Here is a 24,060-nt window from a genome sequence, read left to right as displayed (position 1 = left end):
GAGCGTGACTACGAGAAGGCTTTTTCTCAACGAGCTAGAGGAAGAAAGAGAAAGTAAGAGAGAGATGGAACGATAAAATTCCTCGGAAGTCGGGGTTTACACGAGCTATCGTAACCTTACTCTAAGCCATGCTATCTCTTGGCCATGTACCGGAAGACGCGCGTCTCGCTCTCTCCTGAGGGTGGGGCCCACCTTCTCGATGAAACCGACCTTCCGTCCCCTCACCTACCCACCTCCCTCGCCGCTCCTCCGTCTGTCGGTGCGCTCTGGTCTTTTTGCTACCTATGCTACCGCGTCCTTCCCTACGGCTACACCTCCTTTAACCTCGTGGCACGCGCGCGAGAACCGCTTGAGGGCTCTTACACCATCCCGATGCATCCGTGACGCATTCCGGTGACGAAGGTTTTTATAGCGATGTGGCGGACACGATTGGCCCCGCACACAACCACGATGTCCCTCTATTGTCCTCGGAATTGTTGACGATTAAAACTTCACAAAGAGGAGCACAAAGGTCCGCCGTCGTGGAAATAGGACGAAAATAAAACTGATATTTTTTTTTCAACGCGATAAAAACACTTTTCGTGGGATTTCTTTTTTATTTTATCTCTAATTTTACACTCTGTTTGCGAGTTAAATACGCGAAGTGGAGGAAGCTTAACGGGAGGTCCCGCGGTAACGAGAAATATTTCGCTTCTATAGAAATTTTGTCAAGTTAAGGAGAGAAGGATCCAAGAAATTTTGCGCGAGCTTTCGTATCATATTTTGCGAAATGCGTTTTTCAATGTTTGTTAGGGAAGTTTTATTGTTTTTCCCTCTCTTTCTCGCTCGTTTCGCGCCGTGCATTGATCGTGGCATTTGAGAGAGTTCCTGCTTTTGTCCTCTCTACGTGAAAATAGAACAACGGCTTAAAGTTCATAAGAAGCGTTTAAGTTCGCCGCGAAACGAGATTAAAATGTAAAGCTGGTCTACGATAAGGAGTTTTATGGTGCGCTATCTAGGCGCTATCGTGGTCGCTTTTTCTCCTTGTTAAAGGGAGTAATTAACAGAAAATTGGCGAACGGTGAAGAAAAAAAAGTTAAATCAGTTATAAAACTTTTCTCTTGTTTACGCGTTTAGCTGCACACAAAGTGTAATATTTCCTCAAACAGAATTAATCTGTTCTCTTTGAAATATTGTGTACAAAGAAAATTTAATATAATTAATTATTGTATTTATATAATGAGAAAACCTCGGGATATATTATAAAGATAAGCGCGTGATTTTCCCTCCGTCTTACATCGTTTTAAGGGGGGTTTGCATTTATATCTTTCCATCGTTTATTTTCTTTCTTCATGAACTCCACGTGCTTTTTCATTCCGAGTCATGCTAGACGTCAGTCAAGCTTCTTCATCCTTTCATTTATCCTCTAATTTATGCCTTCCGCAGTAAATTATCGTGCAGTCATTAACATTGACACGTCGACGTGAAATACTTGACATTATTTCGCAAAAGTATCGATTCAATAAATTATAAAATTATTTAATTATAAAATTATTTAATTATAAAATTATTTAATTACATGTACGTAGTAATTAAGCAACTATTGTCCTTTTGACAATATGACGCAGTAACGAATCGTTTAAACGAATCGCAATCGAACGCGACGGGCTTGTTCTGTTAGTTATATTAACTGCACAGACGAAGACGTCGTTAACGGATATCGATTTTTCTGTCGTGCACGTCTCGTACCTATCGAGAGGCGTTTCATGCCGAGGTCGATGCTCGTTAGAACAGGAAAACTGGTTTAGTAGCGATAATAATGCGTACTGTCGATTGACGCTTTTTTTGCGACAGTCTGGATGTAAATGATAAACATTGATATTTCATTGTTCATTGATATCGACATTCTGTCTCGTGACAGCTGAAAAAATGACACAATTTTGAAAAAAAATTGCATTTAGCATATTTGTTCAATATAATAACTTTACGATGAGACAAACAAAAACATACATTTATATACAAATTATTTTTAACATTATTGAAATGTGTCCTTTGCAGATTTTTTGGAGTAATATCGTTCTACCTTGATATCACATAATTTTCGAAATATTTTTACAATAATCATGAGAATTGTATATTTTTTATATTTCGTATCACTCGGGGAAATGTTTTCATAAAATATTTTAAAGTGTCATGTATGATAGCAAAAGAGAATATTTTTATACACGTGTATAAAAACATATACAAGATATACTTTAAAAATAAATTTTGTGATTTTATAAGTACAAAAGCATGACATACACGCATTGATACAGACTATATTGATAATTTTATACCATTTGACAATATCGTTTTTGGGAATCTGTGCGTAACCGAGTAAAGCCGACAATGAACGCACGCGATTATAATAATCGCCATTCTACTCGTACATCTCGTGCCGCCATTTAAACATATCTACTCATTTGCACGCTTCCGTCGCATGGAGTTGTCAAATTAATTTCCACGAGTCGTTCGTGTATGCTATTATTGAATGGGCTTCCTTCTCGTCTCGCTGCGTCCACCCTCCCGTACGATAACGACTCCTCGGGCAAGAAAAATAGAATATCAGCCGCGCGACGGTTGTCATTTACAGCCGACGATTATTTTCGCGCCGTTGAATCGCGAATTTGTGAAAAAAAAATCAAGTCTGGAGCGCATACATGAAGAGTCTCAGGAATTTCATAAATATCCAACATATCGATCGACTTTCGTCTATTGACGCGTCTCTTTTTTTTTCCTAGTGAATTCAAAAAACTACTCCATTAAAGATATGCATATACAAGTTTTACTAATTTGAGTTATAAATTATTAAAAATAAAAGTTTTTTGAATGATTAGATTTTGAGAATAAAAAAACAGATATAAGAGTTTATTTTTTATTTAATTTTAATTTTATTTTTTATTTAATTTTAAGTTGAAGAATAGTTTGATTCTTTATTTAGATATTTAATATTGAAAATTTTCACATGTTTAGATTATGATAAGAAATCTTTCGCATGCAATTTATTTTATTTTACGTTTCTCACAGTCTATATTGTACCTAAAAAGTTGCGAATACTTGCAGTTATTGTCGACGCGTTTGTCATATGGCTGTCAACTCAGTTTGCTGGCTATGAATGAGTGCATTATCTTCTTCACGGGGCTTTACATTTCTCTCAGAAACATGTTGGTGAATTGTTGTTGCGCAACAAAATTGTTTCGATACTTTATTAACATAATGGATATTTACAGAGGAGTCGAGGACCGTTACGAGATGAGCGAGCTGCAGACTCTCTTTCTTTCTGTCACAACATAGTCGTCACAGACGATATTATGTATGTAGAATGAAAAGTGGAGGAGTGGAGGAAGGAAGGAAGGAAGGAAGGAAAAGGCTGGGGTAACTCCTCGCTATCGTATGAATATTCAGTTCGCATCGATGCATCATCGCCCCTGCTTTCCAATATATATGTTCACACATGGGGTAGCTCGCGATTCGTTGCATCTCGAATGCTCGCTTATATCGTAGACTAGTAATATTTTTTTTTCTTTTTCTTCTCGTTTTTTTTTTACACGGACGTTAGCGAATGGATATTGGGTTAGTTTTTCAACGATCAAATCTTTCCTGCGAACCCGAAGATTTTGGAAAAATAATTTTTCTATAGATTTTTTTCAAAAATTATTTTTTTTTAAATTTTATTAACGTGATTAAATGAAGATACTTTAACTATGAAACTTTTGTATATAACATTTTTCGAGCAAAAGATTGCTTTACATATGAAGAATGGTTTCATCCCTTAAAATCGTTTATGAGCAACTGAAAATTTCTAAATTTATTTATTTCCTCTCCCAACATACATAAAATTTCATCAAAATTAGAATTTTCGGGTTCGCGAGGTTTTCTTGTGAGAGAATCCAGGCAATAATTGTTAGAATTTTTTTTAATCATGGAAAAATATCAGGATAACATTATTTGTGATTGTTTGCGAACGCAAAATTTGTCATCATTCTCTCGATATTGCCTATGCGACGCGTCTTTTTCATTGTTTGGTGAGAAGACAGCCATGTGAGAGATGCTGCTGGCGGAACTAACATAATTCGAAAACGAAGTTTTTCTCGCGAGAAGAGTTCTTCTTCAGCTACGAGAGATAATGGATTCGCCTGTAGAAAGACTCCGGTAAAACTTCGTCCGGGAAAACTACGAGTCGAAGTTCTCCATCGTTGTGCGCGGTTATTTCGCATTCTAAATTCGCGATGCGGAGAGATGAATAAATCGACACGCCTGTGAAGAGCTCCGCGCGATAAGTATTGTTGGATTTTTCTTTTGATCGGTTTTTCAATGGATTCCTTCTTCCTTGTATCTTCTCGGATACTACCCTCGGATTTGTATCGATTCGCTTTTAATACGTTAAAAGAAAAATTGCGAATTTAAATCACTTTGTTATATTTTCTAGATTATTTGATTGGATATAAGACAATACGAGAATGCGAAATACATTTTCTGCATATTTTTGAACAGTTTATTTTGAAGTTTTCGCGTGTACCAAGACTTTGGATAAAAAATTTACGCTGATAATCGACAGCTTTTACGCAGTGGATTGATTGACGCGATTTTTGTTTGCCTGCTTCACAGGCTTTACGAGTTTTACTTTTTATCGTCGAGCATTTTTCGACTTTCAATCTATGGGTTTTTTTGTGCGAGAGAGTACATGTAACTCGCGTGTATACGTATGTAATTAACAATGCTTCCGATAATATGTTGGTTTCACAAAGTAATATTGATAAACTGGGATGCCTGCGGTTCGCAGAAATGTTGCACTAATTATAACTATTTCCATTGGACGAGTTAATGACAATCATGGAAAATAGCAGTGTGCTATTTTAATTATAATGTCAGTCACGTTCTGGACCTCGCACTTTCGAAGAAATTATCCGTATTATTGTAATTAAATATAGAAAAAATAAATATAGCATGTTGGAGGACTGAAAAAACATATTAATTATATTTTATAATTTTTCTAGATAATGGATTAGCTGCAAAATTATAATCAAAATTTAATAATTTTAAAAGGTAAAAAATATACCCAAAAAATATCGAAAATATTCTCGTGTTTACATCTTAATTATCGAACTTTGCGAGCTGATATTTTTTATTTTTCTACGATCCTCGATGTTTGCTCGAGCAATTTTACATATCGAAGGATCTCGTCACACTAATCCACTCGCGAGGTATTTTTTTTTGCGCGTTATGCAATTTACGTATAAATAATTTAGCCGCATAATGACGCCGGCGTTATTTCCTGCCTGCGCGGATTAACTTCTCCCGGGTTGGTCTCGAAATTCGCGGATTCTCCTGGAGGAGGAAGCGACGCAGGAGGTTCTCCCGGAGCACTTCGCTTGCCGAAGTGCTGTTGGAGATGGAGATAGAGAGGGAGAGCGAGAGATAACACGGAGGGCTCCGTGAAATTCCGGCTGAGAGGATGGATAGGGACGTTCGCTAATCGGATCACCCGGTATATGTGTGCGCCTCGAGTGCGGCTGTTCCTGCACGGAACTCTGAAAGTGCCTTCGATCCTTGCCCCGCTAGACTTAACGGCATAGTTTATGAATTACGTTGTAATCGTGTTAACATTCTCGTGCCGTGCATTTCTGCATCCATCTCGACGCATGTATGCGTTGCTGCGTCTCTCTCTCTCTCTCTCTCTCTCTCTCTCTCTCTCTCTCTCTTTCTCTCTTGCTCTTGTTCTCTCTCGTCGCGTTCTCGACCCGAGTGTTGGTATAATCAGATCAGGAGGATCGAGACTCGCGAACACATGCTCCGTCATGGGATACATCTCGAGGATACTTCGTTGCGTGATTTCCGTGTAACAGCATTAGCCTGATCCTTATGCATAAACGATCGAAAGTAATCGCTGCGTAAAACGCGCAATGTTACGACGAGGGATTTAAATCTGTTGAAATGCGTCGACGCGAAAACTTTGATGATGAGAGAAGTCTGAAAAGATTTCATTTTTGTGTGCGAGTAATTTTTACACATTTAGGATTTTAGGATAATCTAGGACACGCTCAATTTTAATCGAAATTAATAGGCATGTATATGTAAAAAGTAAAAAGATGTATGAAAGATTTTGGAGGAATAGGTTGCTAATTTATAATTGTTGTGGTTTCTTAAATATATATTTATATCTAAAGTAAACTTTGCAAATTAAAAATTTGATCTAATTTTGAACTGGTAACTGCTAGTAATTTTTAAAAAAGCATCCATTTCAAAGAAAACGCGAATAGAAATGAAGTTATTGTAATCAAATTTTTATGAAAATTTAAATTGTGTCTCAACATCAAGTAAAGAGATCAAGTTCAACGAGACTTAACAAAACAAATTTTATTTTTTTAAATAATAGTTTTTATTTGCAATTTTTAAGTTAAAATTAATATTAAAGATGATGACTCCAGTGCTGAGCTTTAATAAAATTTATATTGAAAGTGTCGATCGAATTTAAAACGCCATGTATCCTGTACATTGCCGGTTTGGATTTATTGCTTGTTAAAACTAGCTTTTATCCTTGCACACCTCGAAGAGAAACGGCGACTTAACGGTAAGCTTATCGTGGCGACCTCAAAGGTTGACCTCCACCTTCCCGACATAGAGCCTCGGTTGAAAACTCGCTTTCGACTTGGTTGCCGCTTCTAAACCGCAACCATCTCGAACCTCGACCCACTCATAGTAGAACTTGCGCCACAATTGAACCAAGAGTTAACCCAACTTATCCTGATCGAAAATCTTTCGATCCTTTAGGAGGTTTTCGGTCAAATTTCTCTTTTTTTCTCTCTTCTTTCCTTCTTTTTTCTTTTCTTAATTTTTCACGCTCAGGAATGATTATTGTAAGAAAATACTTTTATTCATTTATCGCAACATTTGGTATCAATAAATCATTAACTATACTCAGGGAAAAATATTAGTTGAAAATAAAAATATTTGTTTATTCTTAGGATTTTTTTGAAAGTATTTGTTTAACACATAATCATATAAATGAAAAAGCGTAGAAATAAAGATATCGATACTTTCTAGTATCACGATATTAAAAGTCGTCTCATCCCCCAATTTCTCCCCTTCGTCGGTCGAATGATGGAGGTCGTTTCGCCGCATGCGAACAACCGCGGTAATTTGTTTCGAAGGACGACAAGTAAATATCGCCCCGGCAGGACGTTCGGCCGAAAGTCCGCCATTTTTGGACGGTAAAAAATATGGTAGGCGCGAATCCGGAAACCCTCCTGTGTCCCTCTTTCTCACCCCATCAGCGTTTGGCGAATCTCCTTCTCATTCGCGATTTTTCTTCTTCCGCGTTTGGGAAATTCGTGCGCGCCACCGGTTGCTACGGGACTGATAAATCACTGGTCGGTTTTGAACGATCACGAGCCGTGTAAAACACGATTTTTTCCATGTGACACACACACGCACCGGTAATTCCGGTTTATCACGCTTGACGCCCTCGCGATCCCCCCCGGAACGAAATATAGCGCGTGTCATATTTACCATTATTTCAAGATTTGACGTAAAAAAGATTGCAAGTATCAAAAAGAAAAAAAGTTTTACAGTAGCAAAGTTGCTTTGTCAAACGGTGATTTAAAATTTTATCTTGCAATGACGCAAGAAAAAATTTATCTCTGTAAAGGAATTTTAAATTCTGTTCTGTCAAATTTCTTGCTTGAAAGATTATAAATGTCAAGTCGACAATTTTTAATTTATATAAAATTTCATACATACAATTTCTATTATTTCATTTATTAACAATTTTATTTAATCTATACATATGAAAATTATACTTTTATCAAATTTTTTTTCGTTTAAATAAAGTAATAAAAATCAAATAAAATTAAATAAAAATTAAATAATGTGAAACTTTTAATAAAATAATAGAAATTATATGTGTGGACGAATCATTCGCGATATAAAAGAATTTTTGCCGCATGTCAATGGCCCAGCTTCGGATATAATAAGTTATTTCAGGTCAGTGACCCGCGACAATTCAGATAACCAGCAGTGTACGATAGCAGCTCTTGATTGACAGTCGGAACATGGGAAAAAACCGCGGCAAACGGAGGGACACTTTTCACTTGTCAGTTTTCGAGGTGGATTCCGGAGATTCCGCGCGCATTGAATGCACGTCGTTCTTCCGTGCCAATTTATCCCTTGGGAGCTCTTTTTCTATGTTTCCCTCTCTCTTTCTCTCGATGCTTGTCCTATTTAGGTTTTCTTTTTTTTTTCACGAACACACACGTTGGACCAGTCCAATTGCATCGAATGTCTGCATTTCACAGAAGCGACGGGGTGTTCGGCTCGTTGCCTCGTACAATAGACTATCTATGCATCTGAAACTTTAGATTCCTCTCGGGTTCTCGAAAGTTCTGAAAAAACGCGGCTGAGAAGAACGCGAATGGTCTGCTTGTGTAACGAGCCTCAAATCTCTACTCGTGTGCGGTCTGAAAACGCGATGTTTTGCCCAAACTCCAGATGTTTATTCGAACGCGCGCGTAACTTTTAGGCGGAATGTTTCTGCGGCACAATTTAAAAGTCCTTTACCTTTTATTTTAACCAACACCGAGCTTCCATCATTTTATGCTTTTTATAATTCATAATTTTAATAATGATATGCGACATATGTTTGTCAAAATAATATAAGATAATAATATAAGATAATAAATATAATGGAATTATATTAAAACTGTAAAAGAAGTAAAACCAGGACGCTTTTGCTGTCATATCGAAATCTGAGCAGTTATTTTGTGAGTCCGATTAGAGGGTTCTTAAACATAAAATTTTCGACGCGGCAGCTGAACGGTGGTGGAAAATGGGGGAACGAACAATTATCGGGAGGGAAAGTATACGAGCCGGATATAATGTAGGATTTGGCTTCCGTCTGCCCATCGTCGGGGGAGAAAGGGCGAGATGAACGGTGGAGGCTGACGCGTCGAAGGAGATATTTTTATCGGATCTTATGCCGGGGGTTGGTGCGAGCCGCTTTCGTAATCTCGGCCTTCCCGAAGGCGCGAAAGGGAGAGCACTGAAGGGATCGTAAAAGGTAATAAGGATGGCCCTTTAGGACTGCCGGCGTGTTGCGTCTTTGTAGCTTCGGAAACCCGCGGGATACAGGGTGTTCGAAGCCCTTGCAATATTAATTAACAATGAAAGACCGCAGACATAAATTTGTGAAAAGATTATATAGAGAAAGATTTTTTTATTATAAAATTATATAATTTAAATTTTTTTTATTATAAAATTTTCTATAATATTTCTCTAGAGAATTTATTATAGAAATTTACTCTTTTCATCTTTAGGATGTAAGTAATTTGATTTTTCGTACAATAAAAATTCTTGATCATTAGACTTGTTATACTTTTAATTAAACGAATATTTTACTGTGTTAAAATTACCATATGTATCTAAGTTAAGTAAACAGGAATGCAATGGCAAGCAAATATATTTGATTTCTTCGTGATTGTTTCCGGAGGGTAATATAATAACAACAGCATTATATATCATCGCATAGAAATAAATATGATGAAATATCTTTTTCCATTAATTTCGATGAAATTTCGTTTTTTACTTCGTCTTCTTATGTTAACAGATGACAACTTTTACGAATATGCATAGAGAGGATGTAGAAAAGCTGGAAAGTTAGATCGTCCGAGGATAATGCGATGCTCCGTTAAGGTCTAAATCCGCCTCGACAATGAAAGTGTCGAACCGGAAGTTGGAAGATCTTTTTGGGCATATAAGTTGCTAGATTTCGCGGATTATCATAACCCCTGAAATATTGTGACGCACATACGGGATCTTACGGGGGAAGGTCTCGTGGGAATATTCGTAATTTCGGGATCTAGGAAGAGATAGATAAAATTAGAACATCTATTAATATCAACCAAATCGCGTTTGATAATAATAATATTAACATATAATAATATAAGATTATATATTTTAAATATCTCATGATCGAGTATCAATTTAATAAAGATGATGAAAAATAATTATTATTAATGAGAATTCAATCATTAATAATATGATAATATAAAAGTAAATTTTGTTGATCTCGTTAGAAAAATAATACTTTCAAAACTGAACATAAATTTATTAATATTCACATTATGTAGGAGGTTAGCATTATTTTCTATTTTATAATCTTTAATAATAAGGCGTTTATATGCAATGAGAGGTGCATCGAACGACGTCTTTTGTTCCGCGGAAAGCTCTTTCTTTTCCTCAGCCTGAAATATCCTGCGGATGATATGTAGGCGAGATACATAACTTCTCGGTGGAATTTCTGTTATTTTCCTGGCAGCGTTCCTTTTGTAAAGAGGGGCGAGGTGTAAAACTCGCGAGAATGTCGGAATGTGCAATAAGCGCGCGATCTTTCGACTTGCATCAGATTGCCGGGAGACGGGAAAAAGTAGAAGGCGACTGAGAAAACCGGGAAAAGTTGTGTGAATCGATTCAGGATATCGCTCGCGATTTACAGTCTCCGGTTCGCTTTCATCTCCGTGTAACGGGTCGTGTAATGCTCCAAGTGTTGCACTGTGCGAGGATTAAAGAGATTAAATTGTCTAGCTTGGATCCTTCTTCGGATGCCCACGCTATGAGACCTCCCCTGTTATTGGAGTGGTTTTTATCGCGGATGCACTTTTAAACATTTCTAGGATTTCATTTAATATCCGTCAGGTATTTTTCATTCGCGCGAAATGCAATTTTGTGAAATGAAACTGATTGCGAAATTAATTATGCGTTTCTTTTTTCGCATTTAAATAAGTGAATCGAGAATCGATGAGGTTTCCGCGAATCAATTTTAAAGATACAGCGATCGCGATGCTGACTAATTAGTTAATTCACGCTCGTGCTTTGGCGAAAAAGCAGATTTGTCGGGACAATGGCGTGCAAATTGTCGGCGAGCGAGAGAGTTGGAGAACGGCGATAATGAAAGCTCGGTTAGTAGAATGGCCGGTTGATTGGTCGGTTCGTTGCGTTTCACCGTAACGCGTGATTACGTGCTGTTTACATCATGTCGTCGCTTGCATCCCGGTATATACGTTCGTACGCGTAATTTCAGTCGACCGATAACCCTTCGATGGATAATTACGTCAGGGCGATACTGGTGATCTTGTTCGACGTCAGAGACTAAAACGAGGGGACTTGACAATCGAGTCGTGATCGAATTGAAAAATTTTTAAATGCGTGTGAATTTAGAATAAACGAAAAGTGCGCTGCAAAATGATAAAGTATATAAATCGGTGATAAATAAATAAAACACTAATAAAGATTTTTGATATGTATATATTATAATTTTAAAGCCAGATGAAATTAAATTTTCTTCCAATTTAAGATCAATTAAAAATTTATATAAATGTCAAATCAATTACGTATAATATATAATATATTACAAAATATATTTTATATATACCATATATATATTATACAACTAAATATATTAATTGAAAGATTGTCTTGGCAGGAGAAAAATTAAATCTTTTTCGCTGATTTTATTTATTTAATTTTTTTAATAATACTTTGATTCGAATGATGAAAGAGAATTAAAGAGAGGAAGACTTTACGTGATATAAAAATATATATATTCTTTTTATAAAAATTCTTTAATGTTGTTGATCTATGAATTTCACGCGAGATTACATCTTATCGATTCGGCGGACCGTTTGATTATGATTATATCCATGCTCGTAACGTCAACCTTTCAATTGTTATCAGCCGCGATTGATTATCGCGTAATATCGATTTATTCCTCCCTCGTTTAGTCGACCTTAATTGGCCGTCGACGATTTTTCGCGGTTATAGCCGCGTTTATTCCTCCGTCCATCTTTCAGAGAGAAGCGACCGCCAGCTTTAATCGGGAATTCCCCGACAATGAGTACGGCAATGCGCGTTTCTTCCTTGGGGAGGTAGAAAAGCGGTAAGAACGAGCTGTCGATGGAAGAGTTGGGTTAATTGGCGGGGCTTGTCGGTGCAGTTCCTTTTTCTATTTGCGCGTCTACTCGCTTCTCTTTGCGCAGCGTTTTCTGTAATTTCCTGCTGCCATAAGGAACAAATGATTTCAGCCGCAGATAATGGAACCCGGACCGAGAAGAATGGCCATCCTCATTTGAATCTGTCAATAGTTTTTGAGATATGGCTGTTCCGAGTTTTCAATAATCTTGGACGCGTTTGAAAATTTCGAACGTAATGAATTTCAATGTAATTTAATTTATTTAATAATATATTTAACAACGTAATTTATCTCCTCTATCTGATAATTAAGTCGTCATCGATTGAAATTATTCGAGAATTGCTGAAATTTTCATAATTTCTGCAAATTTTTGCAAAACACGTACTCGGATTTCTCTTGTAATGAATTCTTGTCGTTATTCTAGGCAAATTATCCTTCTTTGTATGTCCGTCGAAAATAAATTATGCTTTCGGTAACGAATTATGCAAATATAACAAACCCAACGATTAATTTGCATTCTATTACGTATTATCGAGAGCGCGAACGGATCGATAGCGGATATTTTAAAGCAGCACGAGAACGGCACGCGCTGCCAAAAACCGGCCAAACGAGATCACTCTCTTGCGGTTTCCTTATTGACGTGGTGGTTACGGTCACTTAAGGAGCCACACACTCCATGGTAGTTGGTCGCGTCTGAGTCACGAAGAGGGAAGAAGCGAAACGAGACGAAACGCATGCCTTTGAAAGGCCGTGCATTCAAGCGGCCAGAGTCGTTTGAGAAAAAAAAAGGTGGAAGATTAGGACCGGGCGTTCGTAGAATGGATTATGAATGTCTGAGAAATTTCCCTTTTTCTCTCGTCGAAGCGAGATTCTTCTCTTTCGATTTGTACGGTGTCCAATTTCACGTTCCCTAAAGTCCTAATGATCTACGATGAGCGTTTTTCGATCGCAATTATTTGCGCGAAGAAAGATTCCCTTTCGTCGGCCGCCTCATAAAATTCGACAATTTAAGGAATTTTTTAATTACCCGACCAACGGTACAATAACGTTCCTTACTTCGGCCATTTTACAAAATTCCGCTCTCGATGAAGAATTTTTTAATTACAACGATACATTGAAATATTGGAAACGAGAGAGAAAGCTTTTGTCGTTTTAGATTAGCATTTCGATAATGAAACATTGCAAATACACACACATAAATATGTATATAATTAATATTATACGTAAATTTTGCATAATATCGGGATAATTTAATTGTGTTGTGTATTACATTTTTTCTCTTGCATAATAAATAAAAGTTTAAAATATCCAAGATCTTTGTGTGACATTTTCAAGACTTGAATAATACGAGATTTATACAAATTGAGGCTTTCTTAATGCATCGATAAAATCCCGCAATTTATCGTGCAGAAATTATGCACGTGTCCCGTTCATCATCGAACGTTCAATATTTTCTTTCCATCATTAAAACGTTAGTACATAATTCATGTCCATAAAATATGCGTATCAAATGTCAGTCTGTTCTCTCTGTCAATAATCAAGAATTTATTCTCTTCATGAAATCGTATAATTAAAATCTGTCAAATGCGTCGAAACAATCGGTAAATATTTGAGTCGACGTTATTTGCGAATTCTTCATTTATGTGTCCCTGTCGCATTCGAAATTTCCTTGGCATGCCAAATCGGGCGAAAGCGCGACGATAATTAAAACCGGAAATGTGATATATATATTTGTGAACGGCCATTATTTGCCGCGCGTATGTTTATTGTCCGTCGCGATTTGATTCATTTATGAAAATTAGCCTCATTGATGTGCCATTCGACCGAAGCCGCCGCGAAATGTAATTCAAAAAATGAAACATTTTTATTCAGAGTTTTATTCATGTCGTTTTTTTATTAAAAATTGTATGGGTGAATCGATACAATTTTTTTCCTGATTAAATAAAATATTTAATAACATAACTTTAAAATTATTTGTTCAAGCTCGTTAAACTTTCAACTTATGGTTGAAAATAATTTAATGTATACACAAATTATACAAATTCTTAAGAAAAGGAATAAAATATAATATTCACTAATATTAAATTTTTACTAATGTTTATTAGTATTAAATTTTTTATGATATATTAATATATTTGGTTCACGTCAAAGTTACTTTTTATTAGAGATTATGCGCTAATCCATACAATAATGAGAATCTGATTAAATAGAATATTTAATGAAATAAAAATAATTAGCAAATTTATTAATAAATATCTGATTAAATAGAATATATTTAATGAGATAAAAATAATGAGCAAATTTATGATTGAAGATGATTTTATGTAGATAAATTAAAAGTTTTTGAATCGATTTATCTTTCAAGAGAAAAAAAGGATTGAATAATACATATTTTTAATTAATATACTTGGCTCTCACATTAAAGTTAGACCTTCAGTCTTGGCTAATGATCCTCCCTTGTCGTGTAACGGAGTTACATTCTCCGCAGAATTAACTCACAAAATTTCCGACATCTTAATGCTCGCGTTCGCATCAGTTTGCATTACGCTACGATTTACGTATTTGCAAACTGACAGCAGTGGACCGAATATCCCGCATACCGCCTGTCGTGTTCCGTTGTGCGGTACTTGCGTAAAGGAGGGACGAGGAGGACGTGCGTTTCGAATTGCAGAGTGGGATGAGACCACCGAGTATTAGTGAGCTAACGAGCGCGCTCAGTTATTTGAAAGGCAATTCGCGCGCAACCGATTAAACAATGCGACACGGCACCGCGCTTGACAATGTAATTGCAGAGTATCCGACCGATGGTTAACCCCTAGCTCGATCGAACTACAGTCCTCTCCGGTTTCAATCGAAATCGTGTGCTGTGCCAGATGATTATTTCGATGGCTTTTCGCCGTATCCGTCAATTCATCCTTCTTTCGAAATCGTTCTTCAATTTTCTCTCGTCGATTTCTACGGGGTGCTGATTTTTCGCGCGCGATATCGTAGGAATTTGCGCGAATCTCCAAATGTAAAGCCGAGAAGAGAGACGTGTGAGAATTAATCGAACATGCCATCGCGAATACAACGAGACGCCGTTGGTTTAATCCCGGAATTGTCTACGTTGCACACGTAAGTGCATTCGACACATGTCGGTTGAATAGCACGCCGCAGAATGTTAAACGTGTGTGCGTGTGCATACGTATGCTCGTAGGCGAACTCTGACAGAGAGCGCGTGATTTCAAGTGGTCCTGGCATAACATACCTATGCATGAATAGCCCAGCCGCGATTAATTACGCGATTAAATCGCCTCGTTAGCGAGATAAAAAAGCCTGACGTGAAGTACGTGATTTTAGTCTGCTTAACTATCGCGCTTATCACGTAAGAACGCGGATCGATAAACGTGGATCGTGTAGTCGACATTGAGTGGAAATATTCTCTCTGCTAAAAAAAACTGTTTTAAACATGCGAATAAAAAGAAGTAAAAATATTTAATGCAAATATCTATAATAATTGCACCTTGTACAAAGTGTACTCCAAAAATCTTCTCAGGGATTTTTGTTTCTATTTTGAAAACTTAGGAAATTTTCATGGAATTTTATTGAGATTCGGAGAATTTCTTTAAAAATTGATAACTTTGATAATTTTGTTTCTATATTTTTATTTTGTAAACATTTATATTAACCTTATTAACAACATTCATTTTGAGATTTTAAAAACCATGTTTTTAATAGCTTGAGAATTTAAGAATCTTCTAATAATATATTATGGTGGAAATTTCAAAATTATTTATCACTGTCGACGACGTTTCGATCCTGTTTTAGGTCCTTTTCAGAATAAAATATTACTTAGTAAAGTATTATATTTATGGTAAAGATTAAATTTTTTTGTTAAACTCTTTAGAAAATTTCTTTCTCCAACATATTTTCTATCACTGATTTTAAGAAATATATATATTCGAAATATATATATTCGAATTATGTGACACATTCTGAATATAATTGTAAAGTTAACTTTTTCATAATGAAAAATGCAAAAGTTAATTAATGTTTTAACTCTTTTCAAAATTTTATATGTTTTATTTTAATAATACACAAATTAAAATTCTATCCTGCTAGAATTTACTTTGAATCAAAACCAAACAATTAATAATCTATTATTTATCGAGAGACTTATTTCAAGAATATCGGAAATGAATTAATGTGCTTTTAATTAATCTTGTTTACTTTTATATAGAGATATCATCGAAATATATTTATTTTGTGAGAAATATATATTTCGTTCTCCGGTTTTCCGCAATTGTCGAGAACGAGAATGCTGAAATAATGCTTTATTTAACTCGATAATTTAATTATTTGTCAGCTTTAAATTACGCTCAGGTTATTGGACTGCATTATTGCAAACATTTTCGGTACCTCGCATCTTGACTTTACGACAAACGTCACCGACGCGGCGGCAGGTTACATCGTCTTATTGCTCTAGTAGGGTCGGCGCACCTTCGGCTCGGTCGCTCTTTGTTTAGGGAGTTTTGAGGGACCTGAGGGTTTGCGGTTTAAGGCGAGGTCAGATATGCGGCGAGGTAACGTTGGACTGCGTTCAGTCTTCTCCTCGTCTTTTTAAAGATTCATGTCGGTGGATAGAAGAACTGCAACGATGAGACGAAAAAAAAGAAAGAATAGTAAGAGGAAAAAGAGAAGGAACCACATGTTATTTTTCATGGCCGTCTGTCGCATATGTCGGCATGTGATATATACAAATGATTACACAATATTATTTAGTTTTGATTAATACATTTATGAGAACATTTATATATCATTTATAATAATTTATAATATTTTAATTGTTATTTTAATAATAATTTTTATTAGCTATATTCCATCTCGCAAAGCTCAGTTATAATATTCAAATCTTTATAGTCGATTATTAAAATATTGCCATTTCATTTTATTATTAAAATATTGTCATTTTAAAAGAATAAATAATATATGGAATATATAATGATATAATGTAAGAAGAAAGCGATTGTACGATTATAAATATCTTAAGACTCCTAAATTAAATCAATATTTTATTAAAAATAATATTAGTTTCATTTAAAATATAAACATTATTCAATGTTAATATTATTGTTAAGTATCGCGATAAATATTTGATTTGCGTTTTCTTTCTCTATTTTTCTTAGGCTTAAACTCTCGATATATTTTTCTCTCTCAACACCGTTGCTCGACCAAGAACGCAAGAATAAATAAACAAGATTATACACATCAGAAATACGAACCGTCGATCATCCCCAAGTTTTTTCCTCATCCTTTTTAAGAGACCCTTGTAGTTTTGCGATCCCGTTTCTGAAATTTCCGGGCGTTCTCTTTACGAGCCCCCTTCTCGACGACATCTCGAGAAAATCGTAATCCCTCGGTAATAAAATTCGAATTGTCAGCGGACAAAGCGCGGAATTTCCACCGGATAAGTTTTCCTCTGGTCTTTTTTTTTTACCATCACCCCCGCTAGCTTCCTTTTTTTCTCTTTTTCTTTCCGAGAACGCGAGTTCTCTTTCCCTTATTGCTCTCTTGGAAACTTTTCGCCTTACCACGGATCCATCGACCATTGTTATTCGCGGTACAAGTTATAGCCGGGTAACAGTACCTTTCTCGGGCGCCGCCAATTCTCAATCCTTCTTCGCCGGCGACTATCGGGACCGAGAAGCGGAGACGCTTAATTGCTTAGTCGTGTCGAGTTCGTGTGATTTAATTGATTGGATTTCTTAGGGAAAACTTTCCTCCTTCGATCGGTCACGCTCAAATGCGATAATAATTCCTATTGGCGGCTGTGATGACGACGACGACGACGACAATGGAATGAATAAATTGCTCGGAACGGAAGTGCGAGAAATTTTCTAAAATTACCAGCGATTGTTTTTCATTAATCGCGACTGTGATCTCGATGAAACGTTGATCGAAAGACTCGCGAACATGCTAGCAAATTATCCGCGGATCTTAAAGTTGCATATCTTATTACGTATGGCACTTCTTCTCGAGCTTATTACGTATGGCACTTCTTCTCGAGCTATTAGATAATTTTGTAGAAATTTTTTTAAATATTGATATTATCTGAGATAAAATTACAAAGATTTTCTGATAAATTAAAATATTCATTTTTTTATTAATAATCAAGTTTTATTATTTTTTAATGGTAGAGGCTGTGCTAAAATTCTCAATTAATATTTAACAAATACAGTGGATAGTTAGAAAAAGTTGTAATATATTTATTGACAATTTGTACTGTTTATATTAACCTTTAAATATTTTCCACATTAATTGTTTACATATTGACTTGTCATTTATTGTTAGAAGAACTAATCTCGCTATCGCAAAATGCGCGTTGATACATCGCGAGCGGTGCAAGAAATACGGGATACGCCGTATGGAATGCATTACGGGGGATGTTTCGGGAAAGTAGGGGTCGGGAAAAGAAATGAAGACATCGTGCAGCTTGCGCGCAGGGAGGATCGTGAAAGCAAGGAAATTCATGTATCGGCGGGATTAATGGCGGTACAAATCATCGGCGGCAGCTTGTGCCTAGATTCGGGAACCTCGTTTGCGCTTGTATTGAATAGGGATTCAAGGTTTCCGTTAATGAGACAGGTAGCAAGGGTGAACGAGCCAGCCACAAAGCCGATAAGAGGCACTCGCGGTGCAATAATTAAACAATCACTGGAAAAATAATTGAAGCGAGTCTTCTTAACGAGTCAACTTTTCCGCCGTCATTGTGATTATACTCATTGATTGTTCCGAGAAATTTTCATCTTCTAATTAAGTTTGCGAGAGGTTTTATCACTAATGGCTTTACCACGATTGTTTTTACACGATGCTTGCGATTAGACTCGTGTAAAACGAGTGATTGATTTTATCATGTATCCGCATCATTATAAACTTACATGTCGATAATAATATGAATATATTGCATGAGAAAGTCATTTATAATTTTTTTTTCTCTCGCCGCAAAATGAACTCAGAATAATCTTTCCATTTTTTCATATCGCATGTCACAAATCATCATATACAAGCTCGCTGTCTTCTCTTTAATATCGGTCATGAAAAATTTTATCTATTTTTTCCCCAAAGTTTTATACACATTACATTACATATTTTATCTCTCTTTTCTAAGTCAGAGAAATTTCATATATCACTTTGCTGTACTTGAAAGCGGAATTTTAAGGGCCTGCGAGAGATCGTAAGTTTCCACCGCGCGAAGTTAATGTTTCTCTTCCGAGACACGCGGTGGACTGTCACGAATCGCGAACGGAGAGCAAAAAAGCGGAAAACATTTGGCGACAGTGCATCACGAGAGCACAGAAGCCAAGGGCCCGCCGTCGGTTTCTCCGCCCCGGTAACTCCGGGTGGAAGGAAGAAAAGTCGTGTGTCAGGGGGATTAACTGCCGCACAAATCATCGGAGGCGGTTCGTAACCAGCAGGCCTCTCCTGGGCAGGGTGTAAGACGGGAATTGTAGAGCAGTGGTACTCACAGCGATTGCTCCGACAACTAGCGCGAGGCGCATCTTGGTCGGAGACTTCCGGTAGGTGAGGGCCCATCGGACCTGGGAAAATGTACGATCGCGGTGGATAGTGATTGGTGCCCGTACTTAGGAACGTGACCGCACGACACGTGACCGGAATCGTCGAAATTTATCGTCACCGAGCGCTTCCTTCCTCTCGGGAAGATGGATATGATGGTATCGCGGCGAAAGGTGCATCGGAAATGAATAATTATTGCGTTTGTGAAAAATTATTTTTTATTCCATATAATGACCGGTAAAATTGGAAAAGTAGGTCGACGAAAATTAAAAAATTATACAGTAAAACATGTAAAATTATTAAATATCTCAAATATTTTTTCTTTATTTTAATAATAAATTTTTTTATAATAGACGTGTAAAATATAAATATTGGCTATGCGATATTCCTAACCAGAGAGCAGAATTAATTAAAAATTCTACTCTCTAGTATGTGTAATTTTTATATGTATAATATTTATTTTAGGAGATGTGCGCGCTCAAGTTATGAATATGTAGATATTATTTATTTTTTCTTCTATTTTTGATAAATTTGAAAAACAAAGTTTAGCTTGCGGCGCCTCTAATGGTATTCTGTTTTCATTGGCTGTCACGTGTCGATTTTCCGTAGCACACTGCCCAGTTACAGGCAGAGGACTCACTATTATTAGCCGAATGTTTATTCGCCCTCGTCACCCTCGTATGATGCACCGCGACGCATTCCCTCGGAATCGTCATATTGCGTGCCACTGTCATTGAAACGTGGGCGAGCCTCGCAATGAGTGCAAATGTTTTCTTTGGTAACAAAACTTAATCAATTTTAATGGTACAATATTGTCATTGTTACCAGCCCTACCAATTATTCTTCTCTTTTAATTAGCTCATATTCCTTTAATTTATTTCGAACTTTTAACTCTTTATATTAATTAACTGCAATTAAATTAATAATTTTGACGAAGGAAAAAATGATGTCGGAGAAGAAAAAATTGATCATAATATTTCGCAGAATATTGTCTTGCAAAATATGTATATTAGGTTGATGGTGAAGTCTTTTTTTGACATTAAAAACGAAGTAATTTCCACCAATCTAAAATTGTTATTATCTCTACATTATAATAGTGAGATTTTTGTCCCATATAAGTCCCTGCGTAAATGTATACAATGGCATTTGCGTATTTTATTTTCGCGTTACGCGGAAATTAGACGGCGGAGAGTGGGTTGTCGCGCGAACGTTAAGTTTTACCGGAAAATAGAGCGAGATTACGGCAAAGATTCCGGTCCTGGGGCCAGAGAAGTCAAATTCGATTAGCGCCCGGCAATATCTCCTCGCTCTTTCCCGTCTGCCGCGAGAACGGAAACGTTAGGCTTAATCCACAAAGTTATTTCGTTCTAGATGCCTGGAACTTCTTGTTGATCCGATTAGGGTCGACTTAATAGAGTCGCGACGAAGAACGCAGACATAACATCGTTCCAACATCGCGCTTACAAACGATATTGTGCGTTCTCCGCGAGACAGTCAATTTCAATTTAGAATTATTAGGATATAAATTATTTGTTTACAAAACATTAGTATCTAAATCATTAATATCTAAGTATTAGTATATAATTAGCATATAAATTATTAATATATATATATATATATATATATATATATATAAAATTGATGTATAATTACAATAATTAATTATATAATTTAATTTTTGAAGGTTCTTTTTTTACTTATAATACTTTGGGAAATTTTATACCTTTGCTAAATAAAATTTTTGCGTCTTATAAGGGGATTACATAATTGAAAAATATATTTGATATACCATTTGATATAAAAGTTTTGATGATTTACTCTGACTGGATAGATAGGATTCTTCAAAGGTGATTTGCGATTATACAACGGGAAATGTATATTACGCGCATCTATATATTAATCCTCCGCCTCTCCCCCTATTTTGCAATTCAATCTGTGCGCGCGAGGTTTATCAAACCGTCGCTTTGATTGGTAGGGGCCGAAGTACGTTAATTGGATAAAAATTAGCAGTCATTAATACAATTATCGTGGGGATGCGTCGATACGATTGATCAGATTGAATGTTTGTTGTGCGAATGTAATTCGAGCGAATAAAATACGTCCGAAACGGCGCGTTCAGGCGTGTTTCATCGCGATTATCGCGATCGGGGGGGCGAACGTTACGAGATGCGAAAAATGGGGTAGCGGGCGTCGTCAATTGTGTGCCATCCGTACGTGACAATCGCGACACGTTGATTGTTGAAATTGGAACTGAAAACGCGTCGCCAATCACGTGGTAATAAACAGAGACTGATAATTACGATGTAAAAATATTATTGCATTATCCTTTTATTCCACACGTCTGTCGCACTTTGTTTCATTTACTGCGACATTAATCTAATTTTTTTTTCATCTTTTTCTCGATGATCATTTGTACTTGCAGATCGCGAAATTAGAAATTCCCCCCCTAATCGATGACGCTTGTATTAATTTGAACGATATTATCGCTATTTGCTAGTATCGTGCATGATAGAACGTGAGTTTAGTGCTCGCAATCAGTCCCTTAGCATCATCATTCTCTCCTGTGCGCGTATAACCACGTATAGATTCCGAGGTGGACGCAATTCTCTTGGGACAATCTGCATACATGCAAAGATGCATATATGCAAATGCAGTCGGTTATTGTAGACACAGATGCTGGTCGTAATCAAGTGAATTAACACGCAACATCCACATGTATATGCAATGATATTTCACATGTAGCGTATCATTCTTGCCTTCGCGTAAAAGAAACTTTTAAAGAGGCTTTTAAATATTTCGAGGGAACTGTCACTCATAAACGTCAAGTCGTACACGCTAAAAATATTTCTCACTTATTTTACTCTTGAAATTTTTACCTCGGAGAAGAAAATTCAACAAACACTTCCCTCAAAATCTCATCCAATATAGATTTTTCTTTTTCTCTGTGTATGTATGTCATCGTACAATTTTATACGAGAGTTTATATTTTTAGATGATTTTCTCAAAGTTAGCTACACGTCTTTCATATTACTTTGCAGGCTAATGGAGCCAGATTCGCAAGAAAATTTAATTATGATGTAACAGTGTCCGTTCAGTTTTGATCTGGCAGATGTCAAAGATGAAAAAAGATCCCTCGCTTCCCGATCATCTTGTATGCGTGTATTTGCGGTCGCGATAGAGAGATCCGAAACCCTCTTCCTTTGGTTCAGCACACGGGATTGCTCAGTTTTAGTCGTGACGTGGGTGAACTCCGAGGAGCGGGTCGGGGATCGGGAGACTGCACACTTAACTCTGATTGCGAGTGCGTATTATGGACTCGCAATCTCGCAAGGGGTGAGCGTGAAACGCGCACGCTATGCATCTCGCACCATCCTCTCGCTTATCCGACAAGAGAGGATGAGTCTCGTGTTTCGACGTATACGATGCGTGTGTAGTACAGCCACGGGAATGTATAGCCACGTGCCCGTCGGCCTGTGTACATATTTGGCACACTCTCGTCTGCGAGTTTCCCTTCCAGCCAACCTCGTGTAAGAACTCGTGTCCCTGTCCTCGTTTGCGGTTATGGAAAGTGGTCCATATGCTCGGGAGTACATTAGTCGCTTCATCACTCGCGATGAGGATAATGGCTGATCGGGATTTTTGATGGAACCGACAATGAATTCGACAGCTCAGCCTTAATGTATCAAGTATGCCGTTTCATCGAGAAATGATTTCGAATATTACGACAGCCTCAATCCTTTGTTTCTTTTAATCGTTCCTTCGGACTTAAGATCCGTCTCAATTAAAAGTCTTTTTTTTAATTTTGAAATATGTGTCTTAATTAAATTTAGCTTGAAATATATAATTATTATCGCACGAATATAATATAATATTACTGCCACTTGTCTCGTTTCATATCTTTCGTTTATGATACTCGAAATCATTTCGCTTCTGAAAAGTCCATCGCTTAGCATAAACTTACTTTAATGAATTAAACCGCTCTCGGTTTAAGGATGAGCTTAACTTAATCCAAGATCGTGTCCTTAACAAAGTTTTCTCAAAGTTTCGCCGTATAACTTTGTTGATACATTTGCGCATTTCCAATTGTTCAGGCTTTACCTCGAACGTAATGGCATACATTAGACGAAAGTAAATCGTGAAACGATTCTCGAAATGACACTTTCCGCGAGAATACTATCGGTTTTTAGCAAGAAACGGCGCACTCATAAATATTCAGTGCTGCGAGTGAATTTAGACGAGTTTTCAAGAAATAACATAAACTACACAAATTTTATTGCAATCTAAATCAAAATTTTCGCTTGTAATCAAAAGTCAATGATTGCATCATTTTTCGAAAAAGGTGTATTTAATATGTGATATATTAATATGTATCAATATGTGAGTAAAAATAAATTTCTTTACATAAAATATTATTAAATTTCAATTCATATATTTTTTTTTAAAATAATTTTTTTAATTTAATATTATTAGAAAGAAAAATATAAAAAACATGATTTAATTTTTTAAAATGTAAATATAGTTTTTAA

The 24,060-nt window shown here is 36.5% G+C and overlaps 1 protein-coding gene across 2 annotated transcripts in view; it reads left to right on the top strand.

Moving 5' to 3' along the window:
* The window catches only part of LOC105254991 (PDZ domain-containing protein 4), a 212,719-nt gene that overhangs the window by 22,989 nt on the left and 165,670 nt on the right, over positions 1-24,060 (top strand). The gene's annotated exons all lie outside the window — the stretch shown is intronic.

This window comes from Camponotus floridanus, unplaced genomic scaffold (genome assembly GCF_003227725.1).
Source record: "Camponotus floridanus strain SB8 unplaced genomic scaffold, Cflo_v7.5 scaffold183, whole genome shotgun sequence".
In the NCBI taxonomy this organism is placed as follows: Eukaryota; Metazoa; Arthropoda; class Insecta; order Hymenoptera; family Formicidae; genus Camponotus; species Camponotus floridanus.
Note: the sequence above shows the minus strand (reverse complement) of the source record. Positions and strands in the feature narration are given on the sequence as shown.